The sequence below is a fragment of the Cygnus atratus genome, chromosome 4 (genome assembly GCF_013377495.2).
Source record: "Cygnus atratus isolate AKBS03 ecotype Queensland, Australia chromosome 4, CAtr_DNAZoo_HiC_assembly, whole genome shotgun sequence".
Taxonomy (NCBI): domain Eukaryota; kingdom Metazoa; phylum Chordata; class Aves; order Anseriformes; family Anatidae; genus Cygnus; species Cygnus atratus.
In genome coordinates, this window is record NC_066365.1 from 26,219,079 (window position 1) to 26,236,144 (window position 17,066).

Consider the following 17,066-nt stretch of genomic DNA (forward strand, 5'->3'; position numbering starts at 1 on the left):
AGCTTAGATGTTCCTTTATGGCCATTAAAATTTTATTAAAATGCATGAGAGACATCCGTTATAAACCAGTAAAAAAAATCAATTGATATTCCATATCAACTGAGAGTAATTTATCCACCTCTCCTCCCAGTTCCCCCCCCCCCCCCCGAAAAAAAGCTCCCCCCCAAAATTAGTAATTTAGAAAGGACAGGAAAATATTTTCATACTGTACTGAAAAACTGATTAAGCGGTTAGTTTTGGATCAGTATTGAGACCTTCTGCCTAGAAATCCAGCCAGTTCCAAACAGTGCTGGCTTAGCTCCTTGACATTGTGGTGCAAATGACTTTTCCTGACCTTGCATACTTTGAAGGCAAAGTGTATGGCCTTCACACAATAGCTCTGGGAAGAATGAGAGTAACCCATAAATTTTTGAAGTGTAGTGATAGTAAGGAAGAATAACCCTTTAGAATAAATACAGTGGTGTGACTGGAGTGAATAGGAAGAAATTAAGGAAAAGGTGAAATGTAGGTGGACTGCCACGAGAAAATTCCTGTTCATAAGTTTGTGAACTTGTGATTTCCCAAGAGAAGTGGGGGAAAATGCTCTCACTGAGATCTTTTCATGCTGGCCTATGCTGGTCTGTAGTCACATGCAACCCTGCTATAGCATTGACTGAGTGTAGACAATCTGTGAAGTACCTGAAGGTTTAGTTTACCCATGAGGTTTGTTTGCTTCAGTTACATGCTGGAAAACTGACATAGAGTGAAATTTTCAAATGTGTAAAATATAAAGAAGTGAACAAGCATAAAATGAAGTCCTAAAATAATAATTATTCCTGACTACAGCTTTAAAGACATTACTGTTTTCTTTGTGGTCAGTTCTACCTGTTTTAGCTTCTCAGTTCCCCACAGGACTTTCTACTGCAGCACCCTCGCAAAATCAGGTTTCTTTCCTGACATGTGTGCAAAGTTAGGGTATCTGTGTAATTCTTGCAGTTCAGCTCAGCAGGCTTTTGCCAAGTAGCAGATTTCAAGGGAACTTCCTATTGGTCTCCTCTGGAAGCAATTGGTTAGTAGCTTTGTTTTAAACAAAATATTTTCTCCAAAATATTTTCTCCTTAAATAAGCTTCTTATAGCTTGTAACCATTTTAATTCTTCTGTAAATTATATTTTGGGAGGAAAAATCACTCTTTTTCCAGTACTAGGAAGTTAATATGTGCTGATCTCAGCCAGTAGAGCCAAAGGTGTCTATGAAACATGCCAGGTGGATAAGCTGCTTTGCTATTAATGATGAATCATCGCTTGTTTGCATTTATTTCACTCATCTCTTAAAATTGTAACCCTGAAAGTCTGAGAAGAAATAAATTAGGTTTTAAAAGTTTCCACCTTTCTGACAGCTTCTAAAATTGTACTGCAAAACTTAATCCTTAATCCTTAATTTTTGCAGCACCCTCGGTATTATAGCACATAATTTTAGGTGGTCTTCTCCAGGTAGAAGCCGTGAATTAAATTCTCCACGTAGACATTAATCTGCTTCTACAGTTTACTTGCAAGCCCAGGAAATGTTACCAACTTTGTCCACTGAAACAGCACAAACCTTTAACAGAACAACACGATTCATAACATGATGTGGTGGTTTTACTTGGGTGGGCGGCTGAGCTCCACCACAACCGCTCTCTCACTCCCCCTCCTCAAAGAGGAACGGGGAGAAAATATGATGAAAAGGACTCAAGGGTTGAGATAAGGATGAGGAGATCGCACAGTAATTATCGTGACGGCCAAAACAGACTCAGCATAGGGAGATAGTAAGATTTATTGCCTATTACTAACAAGCTAGAGAAGCAAGAAACAAAGGAAAGAAACCAAAAGCACCTTCCCCCCCGTCCACCCCCTTCCACCTCCTCCCCCCAAGCAGCGCAGGAGAACAGGGGAACGGGGGTTATGGTCAGTCCATAGCACTTCTTCTCCGCCGCTCCTTCTCGGTCACTCTCGTCCCCTGTGCTGTGGGGTCCCTCCCACGGGATGCAGTCCTTGCTGAACTGATCCTGTGTGGGCTGCCCACAGGCAGCAGCTCCTCAAGAACTGCTCCAGATATGGGTCCGTACCATGGGGTCCATCCCTCAGGAGCAAACTGCTCCAACCTGGATCCCCCACGGGCAGCAGCTCCTGCCAGGTCACCTGCTCCTGCGTGGTCTCCTCTCCACGGGCTACAGGTCCGGCCCGGAATCTGCTCCGGCAGGGGTCTTCCACAGGCCGCAGCCTCTGTCAGTGCAGGTCCACCTGCTCCACCGTGGTCTCCTCCACGGGCTGCAGCGTGGAACCCTGCTCCACCGCGGTACTCCATGGGCTGCAGGGGGACAGCCTGCTTCACCATGGGCCTCACCACAGGCCGCAGGGGACTTCTGCTCTGGCGCCTGGAGCACCTCTCCCCCTCCTTCTTCACTGACCTTGGCACCTGCAAGGCTGTTCCTCACTCCTCTCACTCTCCCAGCTGCTGTGTGGTGCAGCGTTTTTTTCCCTGTCTTAAATATGCTCTCTCAGAGGCACAAAACAACATCGCTTCTTGGCTCAGCTCTGGTCAGCAGTGGGGCCCTTACCAAACATGGGGCAGCTTCTAGATCCTTCTCACAGAAGCCACCCCTATGGCCCCCTGCTACCAAAACCTTGCCACATAAACGCACTACACGAGTGACCAAGAGTCCTCTCTGTCTTTGAAATCACTGTTTTCTTCTCATATGATATTAGACAAATGGACACTGCAAACAAGCGCAAAATATCGTGATACTACATGTACAGGGGACTGGAAATGTTTGGAATACATCACATCAACTCTGCTAACAAATTAGGTCCCAGTCATATTTTTTTTTTCCGATTTTTTTTAAGGTATATTAGTGTATATGTGTATAAATCTGCTTAGCATTAATATGCCTAGATTGCTGAGTTACACAAGCAGAAAACTTTTAACTCACACTTAAATTGCTGCTACTAGTTCTGTCTAGAATAACACCTAAACTTTGAATTTTATCACAGTTTTCCATGGGCATTAGCAAAGATTACTGGCAACTGGTCATCTGCTACAAATATATATGCATTTAATCATAAGAGCTCAGTACTGACAACTACAAAGAACTCCTTTGTTAACTCTGCCCTTAGTACATTTCTGTAGATATTGCCAAAATACACCTAGTGAAAATATATGCTTATCTGCAGACAGCTTTACAACTTTCTATAACCATTTTTTGTTGTTTGTTGTGGTTTGTTTGGTTTTTTTTTTAGTTTTAGCATTGTTTGTATTCCTGCCCTCTGGGCTGTAAACTGTCTGCAAAAACATGTGTTAATAAATCCTTGCATTTTCCCTCTAGATAAATAAACTGATTTGAACTTGCTTATTTTAAAAAGAGTATCTCTAATTAAATTGTAAATCCTGTTTTTTGTACATTGCAATATTTACTTTACTTTTGAATTCCATTCTTGGACACCATTTATCCAGACAAAACATTAAATTTAATTTTGAAACAGGACTGTAAATGTTAAAGAGCATTAATCGTTGGGTTAACTATAGGCAAAGGTTAAATTTCTGGGGTTCTGGGGCAATGAACATGAACAGAGTTAGTTTGGCAATGAGTGCTTTCAAAAATCTATGCCATGCACCTAATTTCCAGTAATTTTCAGTAGGGGTTGGTTTCCCATAATTTGAAGATGTCATAAGATCATTTAAATATATATAAATCATATATTTAGTAGCTTCAGCATTTCAGTGCTGAAGTAGCATGGAAAACAATGCTACCCTGCAATGCTACCATGCAATGCTTCCCTGCAAATGCAGGGAAGTTACAGCAAGTTTTAGAAATTAACACATCCTTCATCGAGGATCTGTGGCATGGATTTAAGGTCTAGCTAGCGTAGGCACCTAAGGTTTCAATGACTTCGAGATGAGTGCTTTTACAAGTGTAAGGAAATGAACAGTCTACTCTAAGTAGGGTGTTTAAATTTCCTGTAATGAATTAAAGCAGATGGGAGAGCAGTATAATGAATTAGAAACAAGCCCAGCAGATTGTAGATGAAAAAGATGTAATTATGTACAAGTCCATTTTTTGAACTAGCAGCTGACAATCATATTGATTGAAATGATCAAGAGTATCAGAAAAACAAATACCTTTCAGTGCATATGAATAGGAATGACTGTGAAAGTACCTAGGGAGAGTTCAGAAGAAAATGTACTTAAAATTTGGAATCAACCAAAATTCACAGGGGGCAAGAGATATCCCTTGGGGCCACAACACACACAACTGGTTATGTTGCTGTTTGAGAGAAAGTGGATGTTCTAGATGTTTCAGACCACACTTTTTTTTTCTTTCAGAAATAGATGGATAAGCTTTTCCTACACGATAGCAATTAATCTCTAGGAAATAAGGAGCTTTCCACAGAGGCCCTGGTGCTTCTGTCCAGTTGTGGCAGATGTGGACCAAAAAAATGACACGGAGCAGTTTTTGCTAGACAGTCACCTCTGGAGTTCAAACCAGCAGACTACTCCAACTTCTCAGGCTAAGCACTGTAACATTTTCCCTCGCATATAGAACATCACCATTTGTTTAACCCATTGCTGCTTTCCTCTCTAAAGGTGCAGGTTTTTGTATTTTTCTGCAAAGAGGGATGTTCTAAGGGGGGGAAGCAGTACCAACTAAAAGTGCTCTGCTGTGAGAACCCACTCTCAGCTGGCATTTGAATTAGTGGTATGGTGCAGGTTAAAAAAACCAGCATAAATCAGTAAATTTGCACTGAAAATTCATAGGTCCTTTTGGACTTATATCTAAAATTCTGTATTTCAACACAATGCTTGACAAACACAAAGCTTCGCAAATTAGATAGTATGATCTAGTTATAAATAAAGGTATCAGCTGCTCCTTGAGGATCCTCCATTAGTCCATCTTTTGCATATTTAAGTTTCATTCAACCATCCAGATAAGTTATTGTACCCAAGCACATCATGAAGTATAGTTTCTGTAGTGTCATTAATGTATAACAAACACAAGAAATGATTCTTTGCACAGATCCTAAACAAACCAAAATAAAATAGTCTCCTGATATTTTACAAAAGTTTCCTAACTGTTGATTTCAACAGCTACAGTGCTTTAATGGGAGATGCTAGGAATTTGAAATCCAACAATTTTCTCATCCCTGGTCACATAAGTGCTTTCAGGTAATTTCGTGAGGCAACGACGGGGACGCAGTCTCTATCTTAAAGACTGCTAGCCTAGAAGCTATATTGCACACTAGCCTGGAAAATACACATTACAATAGGTTAACTGTTAGAACTCCCCACTGTGAACACTCCTAGTTTAATCTAAGGAAGATTACACAGTTGGTTGTTTTTTGTTTGTTTGCTTTTGGTTTTTTATTGGAAACCATGGAGAGAGCATATCTATGCCATTTAGCAGAATACAGCATAGACAGCCTGCAGCTACCTCTCTCAATCTGGTACGTACACATGACCTTATGGAGAGCTATTAACCAAATTAATCTAAAAGGAGTGCAGCTACATCATCTTCATGGCAATGCAGCTCTGACATAACCACAGTGCTTCAATTTCTGAAACTAGCATGGGTACTTCTGCACCATTGTGGGCATGTGCTCTGAAATTGTCTATGCAAGCAGCTAGTATAAAGAGAGTACTCAGAACAAATTACAGAGATGAATATACAGCTTATTTTACTTGCAGTAATTCCTCTCTCAAGGCAAGACCTGTTATGCCACAGGGTATGCTTAAATCCTGATTTGGATTAAACAGCCCTGCAATTGAGTGCAGCAATCTGAAAAGTCTCTATCATCAGCAAAGAATAATGTAGTATGGACAAAGATTTGGGAGATTTTAGCATTTTTCAAGCTTTGGAGGAGTTGGAGTTTGTTCCCTCTCCTTCCCCTCCCCACCCGTATAAGACCAATAACACACAGGAGCAGGCTGATAGCTTTTAAGTGTAGGCTCCTTTGTTACCTAATTCTAGTTCATATAGTTAAAGGGGTCATAATCCCAAGTTAAGACAGTGACTTAACAAAGACTTGATAATTCCACATTTTCTTCAACTTTATAGTTTGAACACAACTTCGAGCCAGGAAGCAGGGCCTGGAAGCTGTCCACGTGGGAAGAATGTGCATCGTACTTTACAAAGCACTGTATAGAACCCATAAGGACATGGTAGCGAGAATGAATTCTCACATCAACATAGCCAAGAGAAATCTGTTAAACTTCTTGGAACATACACAGCTGATTGAGCTGAGTAAACAACAGTGTCAATGAAGTTACTTCAAAGCTAAGTGGGAACTTCAGAAGAAACCACAACAAAACTGAGGGATTTGCATTTTATTTGAGGAAATCTGCTCATTCGTTTTTTTGATGTGAACAGTAAGACATCTAAAGTATCGCATAGCATTTATAATAACATTGAAGGTAAAGATATGTGAGTTTTACATCTCTTCAGAGTTAATATTTTTCTACAGTGAGACTGGTTGTGGTTTATTAACGTGCTTTCAAAATGAAAACCGGCAAGTACCCTTAGCCGCACCATGAATATACCTCGTGAGAGGTTTCACAAGGCTGTCATAGCAGAGCACAGGCCTGAGTGCTGGAAGGTGCTCAGAATATGGAATTCTGTCACTATCCAGTTAAATATAAAACTGCAGTTTAATTCACTGACACCAAGCAACCCTTGCTTCTGAAGGGCGCTGATTTTTTCAAGGCCTCTGGTTCTACATCTCTGGTTCAGAAGAGGACAAAATCTACCTAAACACAGTTCTATTGAACAGCAATAGGTTCAGGTTTAGAGATGATAAAAGCAGAATCCTTGAGAGTCTTTGAGAATTCCCACTCCTCTTTGTTTCCCTCTGTCCTAAGAGAGATGATGCAGTTCGAATAGCCCACTTAAAATTGGTGGCACTAATACCTACCCACCTATTCTTTATTTCATTTCAAGTAAAAAATACTGAGTGCAAAAAAAAATTTCTCACCAGCACTGCCTTTCATTTCCTCCAGGTTGAAAACGTGCAAAAAGTGCATATAATTGCCATCAAGAATCCAAGCCATCCACAGCACTTTACAGCAGTTTCCAATTAAACAAGGATACATAAGCAAAAGAGAGAGCAATGCAAGCTGCAACAAGAACAGGGAGGGAGGAAGGGAGTGAAGAGTGAGACAGGGAAAGGAGTGTCCAAAACGCTGTATTATTTTTGTAGATTTTCGGCATGAGAGGTTATTTGGGCTTAGTCAGTATTAATGCCTGGAGAGAGCCAAGGTTCACGGCCGAGTGCTTAGTTTTGCTATTTCTGGTATTACCAAGAAAAGATATTAAAATGCTTCACAAAGGCTATTGCTTTACTCACAGAAATCAAGTTTGTCCATCTAATTAAAACTCTTTTCATGCAGCAGTAAACTGAGGCTGAACATCCTAAGACCAGCATGCTCTAAATTCCCATAAAATGCTTAATATGATTAACACAGCTTCAGAATCAACAGTAAGAGGCTTCTGTGCCAGGAGCTAGTGGAAAAAGGCTTGAGCTCATGAGCACAAAATGCCCCTATTTAATTATTCCCACATTCAGGAAAACAGATTCTATAAATAAATGAAACGACATCAATGAAATATATCCATCTTCTCCTTATAAGTGAAGCAAGCCTGAATGTTGTACTGCTTGGGTCAACAAACTATAATAGTAATGATTTTTGTAACACCTTCTATTTCACATTACAGCCCCTGAGAAACTAAACCCATCGCAGTCAATGCCAGCAACACAGGAGCCTTGCAATCACAACTAAAGAGGTATGAGTCCAAAGAGAAATGACTGTAAGTTTGTTTTGTTTGGCTTAAGTATGGTTCACTATTAAAAAAGAACAAGTCTGTCCCTAAAAGTTCAGTGACACCTTTGTAAAATGCACAGCACAAACATTAGCGAAGGGATCTTGAATAGAAAGTACAGTCCAGAAGATGACACTGCATTACATCTCAGAAAAATAACATTAGTCTTCAAGAGCAAATACCTAACTGTTCTTTACTTCATTTCTTAAAAAACTAAGCTAAACTAATAAACATATAAATAAATAAATCATAGTAAGCACAGACATAACAGTACTGGAAGTTAAGTACACTTAAGTGGAATCTGAACTTAGCAAGGACTTACAGTTGAACTCCAGAGGTCTTAATCAAGAAAAAGGGCTTCCTAGAGCAGGTTTTCCTTTCCCATGGTGCAGTATTTACATAGGATTGAAGTTATTCAGATGACCTTGGTTACCATGAGGCTATTCAGACCTGCCACTTGAAGCAAAATGTTATCATTACCTTTGGGGACTGGAGCAATTACAATCAATTTGCTGTGTTGATTGGCTAGTGACCTAATCTTCAACTTCTTAATCTGCAATACAGAGAAAACTCTGAATGAAGGGAGTGAAGGGCCATAAAGTGATCTGCCATTCGAAGAAATATAGCTACATCATTGCTGAAAACTCCATTTAATATCCATTTGAAGTTTTAGAGGCCCTGCTAATTCTCTCTATTGCTTTCATCTATTGTGACCCTTTAGGAGACCAAGCTTCAGTGTCACCTGAAGGAGTGAATAATGTTGTTAGCGGTAGTCATTTAGAACTACTCATATGGAGACCAAGAACTGATTTCGAAGTAAACCTTCTTCTGGCTGTAGTCTCACTTTAACCATTCTGTACCACTGTAATTTCTTTGATTTATGTGGAGTGACTGCAGTTTGACAGCAAGCTTCACAAAGTAGCAAGCAAAAATACCTTTTCATTGATAAAGTATTTTAAAAATAAAGCCACACATCAGTCAGAATTAGACTCTTGGAAGCTGCAGATGTTTATATTTATTACTTAACCACATCTGGCCAAATGAACTTCCTCTCTAATGACTGCTGTGTTCTAGATTCCTCTGCAAACCATTTTTCAGAAGGAAATCTGCATTTGAGCTGACAATTTTCATGTCAGGTCTCATTCAACTGCAAATTACCATAGCTGAATTATATAACCACTGAAAGCAGTCTTTAAAGCAAACTGCAGTCTTTAACTCTGGCAATGCTGCTGAATGTGACCGTAATTACTGCTACACCAGCACTTTACTTAGACTCCCCTAATGCCCTGTGTCTATTGCCAGTAACATATTATGGATTACCAACCTAGTTGGTTGCTGTTAAATATATAGTCTGTCTAGTATTTGAATTAACAACCTGGAGATAACTGACTGAAGTTATGTCATGTCAATACAACACCTATAGGAATAAGAGGAAAAAAGCACGAATTGGAAAAAATAATGTGAAAGGTATGCATAGATAGTCTCAGGACTTTTTTCATCTTGTTTAATAAAGTATATTTGAATCAAGACGAGAATCTGGAAGGAAAGGAATACCTCACCCACTCTTTTACAGCAAATAGAGATAGGACACAAAATGTTCTTTTACCCATAAATACAACTTATTTTTGCTTTATCTTTGTAAACATTTTTTTCAGTCTATTGCTTGGCAGCTTCTGTTGGAGTTGAAGCTGGTTAACACAGGAAAATCAGCTTTTGGAACCGTGATTAATTGATGCAGTCTAGTAACACAATCATAGGAACAAAAAATACCTTGATGTCATGCCAGTGACTATTTCTGGTAGCATGTTACACAATACAGAAAAAAAATTTGTTTGAACTTGCCAAAGAGTTGGACTTTCTATTACATTTCTCCACATTTTTTAACTTTATTTTGCTTTACACTGGAGTTAGTATTTAAATTTCCTTTTGTTATTGTTGTTTGTTTGTTTCCAGTTTGGAGTTATAGAAATCCATAAAAGGTTGCATGTACAGAGCTAATATTGGAAATCATTAAAACCATGTAAATTGCACCTTGGTATTATCCTTGGCTCACAAGCAAAATGATAAAAATGAGGACTCTGAGAGGAATCATACAGGCGTAGGGGTTTATGCACGGAAACATGTGAACTGTATGCCCACTGATGTTATGTGCTGAGGCTGCCTGTATCCTTTTCGGGTATTTATGGTGGTCCCACTGAAGTGGCTGGACCACCTGTTCGGATCTCCGTTCACAACCTTCCTATTTTATATAACATTCCTATTCAAGGTGAAAAAAAATAAAATTGCAGGTAAATATCAACTGAGGGAAGAAAGAATGAAGATAAACCAATAGTAGAGTGTATCCAGAATGGTAAAACACAAAGAGATGAATACAGACTCTACCTCAGGAAGTCCTTAAGCTACTAAAAACAGAAATCGGATCAACATGCCAGGGGAAGTATCACTGTTTTTACTGCCTTTCCCTAAGCGTTTGCTACAAACACAAGCTGCCAGGCTAGGTGAACACCTGATCTGACACAGGACTACCTTTCTCAGGTTCTTATTAGTAAGTATATTCATTCCTGGTAGTGTCACTGATTACAAATATTCATCAAATAAATGAGAATTAACCAGCAGTCCCTAGGACATAGGCACAAATTTTCAGTGTATCTGAACGGTTGTAATTTTCTTGCTGTCAAAATTGCTATGTTGATTTATATCATCCTAAGATCTTGACCTGCAGATCTGTTTGACCGGGTCGATTTTACCATGCTATTATTATGACAGTATTTATAAATAATCAACAGTGCAGAGCACCGGTCTACTATAATTAGTGAAAGAGTAACTTTTAATTTTACGGGAAAAAATATTTTTTGCAATGCATAATGAAGTTTGAAAGTAAATTTCTAATTAAAAAAATACACTTTCCTAGTATCTCCTTAGATTTATAGGCAAGTTTTCAGTGTGCATTTAGTAAATGCTTTTAGCTACACAGTACTTTTTTCCACTATTACTTCTTGCTTCTGCATTAATGCTACCAGTTCTGGTAAGAAAATTTTCCTTGAAATCATATTTATTAGAAGCGAGAAAATTGTCTGGAAGTAATGAACTTCCCAAAACCATCCTTTATGGAAATTTTGAGAAATAAATTTCCAGGACTATATTTATAGGTTCCTTAGCTAAGCAAAGAACGTAGTAGGGCAAAGGATGCTTACAGATTCTGTTAAAGGCTTTTGTAAAGTGATTTTCAGAATGTACAATGGCATAGGGTAATAGAGAGTATTACAGCAGACATCTTTTTGTTTTGTGTTTATAGAGCACAAAGCACAATAGGATCTTAGACAATAGGTAAGACCTTCTAGGCCCTTACAGAATGCGTATAAAGAACAGTATGATGCAGTTTATATTTGTGTGTTTATATGTTTATTTATTTATTAAGCCTTTTAAAAATGTCTTTACAGTTTCTGAATTTGAAACTGTTTCTGAGCTGTTTCCTCATTAGCACCCTGAGGAGTAACTGCTGAAGATAGGTGGAAAATACCAGTTTAGTCCTTGAAAAGAATGATTTGTCTAGACCTAATAACAGTGAGTGGCGTACAAGAGTTGTGCAAACGAGGCCATCTCTTGACAGAATTGACAGAAGCAGTATGTGGACTGCTAGGGAGATGAAAGATTGCAGCTGTTCAAAAGCTGGCATGATGTCATAAGCTGGTCTTCTCCTGCATGGATCCACTTGTTTGGTTTACAGGTGTACAATTTAGCTTTTAAGAAATTTGGCTAAAAAAATCAAAGGCTCATCATCTATTATACTCAAAAAAAAAAAAAAAGCCCAAATAATTCTCACATAGAATGCTATAAGATGATGATATGTTGCCATTTTCCTAGCCACAAGGGCACAAAAGATAAAAGATGGTTAGTTTCTAAGGTACAATCTGACTTTTCAACTGCACTGTGTCCCAGCTTGGTAGCTATTTAAAGAATTTCACAACTGCTGTCACACTTCCCATAACAAGGAGAGGATATTACAAGTGAGGCGTTTCTCTTATTGCTACCTAGATCCTATGAAAAATCATACAGAATGTCAGGCTTGACCTTATGGCACTGAAAAAGAACTTCACCATATTATCTCCTTGGAAATGCTGACTTTTTTTTACAGGGTACTTGCCCCCTCCAGTACAGGCTAGTCATGATATTTGGTGAATTCTTAGCCTGCTGAAGGACAAAACAGTGTCAAAAGGGAAATTGTGTTGCCCAGCTGGACAGACAGTGTGTGGATCCCACTGAAATACTTTTCCATACTCTGGGCTTTATACTTCACTTTCAAGTTATAGTTATCAGTATATATGAAACTGAAAACAGGCAGCTCCTTATTGGAGCTTGACTGATACACAAACATAGTAGGAACTGTTTTGTATTTCTAAGTAATTCCACTTTTGTCTTGTAAAGGTACTCTTGGAAGAGAGGTAGTAAAAATAGGGATGAAAATGAATGCAGGAAATAAAGGAAAATAGAACTGTCCTCATAACTGCAGAGTACTTAGAGCAGTAATTCACCTGAAGGGAAATAACTAGCTGGTTGTCAGTGAACAATTTGCTTTCATTGATCTCTTGGTTAAATATTGAAGACATTTGCCTGTGGGGTTCAACGAATGAGAATAAATTCCTTAATCAAACCCCCTTTTTGAGCATATGCTTGCAAATCAAGATCTGTCACAAGAGGAAGACTGGCAATGTTTTCAAGAATGCTCTACCACTGTCACCTGAGCCCTGCAGTTGCCCATGATATGAACTCAAATTCAACTGAAGTTTTCTAACTGTTCTGTAAAATACAAAGTTTTCAGGAAGACAAATATTATACGTAATTATATATGTGGTCAGATAACATGCATGTTAAAGCACACATTACAGCAAAGAGCTTGTTAAACTCTAGTGTTCTCTTATTAACCTTCTAAAAGAATCTTTCTACATAAGATTTAATTAAAGTGGATTGGTTTTGTTACTTTTTTCCACTATGACTAACTCATAAGATGTAGCTTCTTTTTCCCTCACCAAGTTGTCTATGAATCAGTTAAGCACATACGAGCCACAGACTCACACTAGAAGTCCATTTAGCCGAACATACTATTCTACAGAGGACAAAAGTGGATGTTTGAGAAGACGTAGCAGAACAACATAAGTATATTTGCAAAGCAACCTCACAGTGTCTGATCGGTTTAGTTCATGGATTTACTGAGACAGATATGGTTAATTTGTATTTAGCAATCCCAAGGGATAATTGAGCTCATTTTAACTCCATGTGACTTTTTGCCAATCCATATCTTGTGGCAAAGAGCTCTACTGCTATGACTATAAACTAATCCCCTGCTCAGCCTTTTATCTTGAACTCACTTTCAGCTATCTTCATGCGATGTCGCTTACTTTTCATTAAAAAAAATGAGTTTTTTGTAAGATATTCCCCAGTATCTCACAGGTAGTCTTGATGAATGCATTACTGGTTACTTTGGAATTACTCGTCAACACATTTAAATGATTATTACATTCACAACACCAGTTAAGGATGCTTTAAAAGTCTGTTTGTGCTCTGAAGAAAGCCCACAGGATTGTCATTATAAGGTTTCATGTTTCTTGGTCTGCCAGTAACACCAATCTCCAATGTCTGCCCTGTACATGCATAACAAAGCAGAGGAGGGTATATTTCCACAAGCCAGCAAGGCAAGCAACGTAGAATTTAAAAACCAAGCTGGATTCTCTGTCATCACACCACCTGTTTTTACAGACCACTTTATACTTTCAATCAAATCTGGGCAGTCCATGTTTTCATTGAAGAGCGCCAAATAAGTAATATTTTTCAAGTCCTATTGACAGCAATATAAAAATTGTACAAATTACTTTGAAACCCTAACAGAGTAGGGTTACCTCAGAGACATTCAATCCATTTGTGCCTGACTTCCATGGAAGTTCTCTTGGAAAAACTGAAGGTGAGGTCTTAATTCAGATATAAGTGTACCATGTGCATTTATTTAGTTATTAAGGAGATACTTTTGAAAAGTGTATTTTCCAGAATATGGAAACACTTAGCATAGAAACTAAAACCCCATCTTTTTTCAGAAACTTTAGTCTCCTACTTGCCTCCCACACTTCCCACAGGATCTTGAACTCCACTACAACCAAGCCTGTAACTGATTATCACTTCCTTGACCAATTTTTCTGTTAGCAAATAACAGCAGATCCAAAAAGGCTACATTGACTTCCTCATGGTAATCAGGTCAACTGCAGCAAATACTCACAACATCACCCTGCATTGCCTCCACAAGGCAATCCTGCTCCACAAGGCCCTGTTTGTCATTCCAAAAAAGAGCTCCATACATTTAAGCTACTGCTTCATGTAAAGGGTATACATCACTCCTCATCTTCCCCACTTGTATTTCCAGAAGAGCCTGCATCCAGGTGTCTCAGAATGCCAGTCTTGCAAGCTGTGGTGGTTTCACCCTGTTGCTTTATTTTCCTGAATGGACTGCAAGCACAGATACAATTGCTTCTCTGGACAGGAGGATAAGAATGCAAATACTGTGTAATTCAAATCTGAGTCAGTTCTTAAACCTGTTGCTGAATCAGGTTTGGAAGGACTTCTTTGAAGATGCAGCAGTTGAGTACTTAGACCCCCCAAAAAATTGGATGACTATGGTCAGAAGAACTTGTCTGTATGTAAACATATATATTTATATTCTCATTATAAACTTGTAATGGCTAAGGCTTTGTGTCACCATACTTATGTTCACATCCAGGGGGTTAAATCACATACACTGCAGTTGCAAAGTAGTTTTACTCAACTACTCATTGCGTATAGGCCAAAACTATATCCTATACCAATGTACGTTATTTAATAAATAATACGGAGTCTTTCAGGTAAACAAGTGTGCTGGGAATGCTCCCTGTATAAATAAGGCTCAGGATACTTATTTCTTCTGTTGATGTTAAGAATTTATATTCGTTTGACTTCAATGTTCATAAAAGAGCAAAAGCAATTTATTATGTTAGTGTAAAATCACACCAAATAAATTGAGGTTGTTGTGTATGCCAACAGAATGAAACTTTTATACATGTCATATGTTAAATTAAATGAAAATAAACTATTTGCCAGAAATGTCTAACATGCTATGACTTTTTATTGGAAAAAGAATTAGATTTTAACTACCTCTCTCCACTGTCTCCCCATCTTTCCAACTCATTCTGTCACAGGAAGGCCACAGTTAACAGGCCACCGAGTTCTTTCTGGTGAGTGAGGGAACTCTGGTTAAATTACACCAAAAAACATGTATACAGAAAGTTAAGCACAAGCAATTTTGTTTCTAACACAAGAAAAAAATTCAAAATACTCAACGTTCATCATTTACTACTATTTTAGATTCAGAAAAACAGCTGTTTCATCAAAGGACACCTGAAGTACAAAACTTCATCTTAGTTTATTCTCTGTCCATGAACTGCAGGTAAATAGAAGGGATCTGTGCTTGGGGAGCAGAGGGATGACAGGCACTAGAGAAAGTATTTAATAATGCAGGCAATATCATCTTGCTAGAGAAAGTGCTCTGGAATTATACCTTTTTAGACAAAATTAATGACTTAGTTCAAGTATACTCAGCCTAACAATTAATCAGTGGAACTTCTGTGAAAGACTATCAAAGGAAATGGTGGAGGTGAAACACTTCAGGGATTTACCATACTCTTTAATTTCTAGAAAGCAGCAGGTTATTATACTGATCACAAGCCTGCAGGCTTGAAGCTAGAAGTCCATATGGTTTTGAACGCATTTTATTACTATCATCAAAAAGTAGAGTATATTCAATAGTATAGCTTGTTTTCTATTTGGTACAAAGGTATAGCTGTTGGATGATAATGTAAGTGCAATTTTGATTTCAGTAACAGGACTGTAGTATGACTGTATGTAACCATTATTCACCTATGGCCCTAATTATTTTTTTCATGATCTAATTGTCACAAGGAATATGTGGAATATTAACACCATAGTGACAAACAAGGGAAATAGAGTAAACCAGACAAATACTGGAGAACTGGGCTAAAGTTATGAGTTCATAGGCACTGGATGCAGCAAAGTCAAAATATCCATAGCTGAAACGACTCATTCCCGTTCATCTTTTTACATGTTTTTCACGCACGGCCTCAGTTAATTGAAGATTGCCTCCCCAAATAAATATTATCATTGACTTCATGGGGGTCTAGATCATACTCTTCATTCTTTGTGTTTATTTAAATACACAAAATCTCCTTCATAGCCTGCCAGAGTAATGGGAGTTACATTGAACAAAAACTGAACTTGTTCAGTATACCTGTGGGCAACAACTTAATATAGAAATGGAAAGTTAACTTGCACAGTTCACAGGAAGATTCTTGCAGAACACTAAAGCTCCAAACAGTTGTCCTCTAAGCACTTCTTTCTCCAACATATTTGCTTAGAAATAGAAGCATTTTCAACATGGACAAAAAGGACAATTTAAAAAAAAAAAGGGAAGAAAAAAAAAGCTTGGATTAAGATTTGAAATTTGATGCAAAGACTTAGATCAGTGGAAGTTTAACCTGACCAAGTCTGGTTTGTGACATCCAATGTCTTCGTCCACATCATGTCAGATGTTACATTTACCCTATCTTTTCTGAAATAATTTCTTCCACTTTGGAAAAGCTCACTTATTGCCTTTAGGCTGCATTAAAAGGGATAAGCTTTATCTTAAATTAACTTCCTCTGATAACTATGTAGAGACTTTTACAGGAATGCAGCCCTAAAAAGCAAACAGCAGACGTTGCTTTACGAAGTCAATTTGCATAAATACAACATTTTCACCTGACAGTCAAAAAATACAGTTCCTTACAGCAACATTTTACATAAAAATGGTAGAATCCATCAAGATTCTGCCAACAGGAGTTTCACATAATAAATATCTGAATAGAAGCCATCACTGATTAATTTAAACCTCACAAGATTGCTCCATCACTTCTACAAAGACTTACAATGCATCCATGAAGCCAAAGAATTTTTAAATAATGACAAAGTACTTTTCCCACTTCAGTTAGGCTATTTATTTATTTATTTATGTAAGGCAGTTCTGCAGCCTTTATGTCAAAATATTTTCATTAGTCAGTGGAAACAGCCTAATCTTTTCTTCTTCTTTTTCATGTTTGTAGACTCGGTAGACCCACATTTAAGACAGCATCACATCACACCCAACAATAGCTAGTATAGCTATCAGA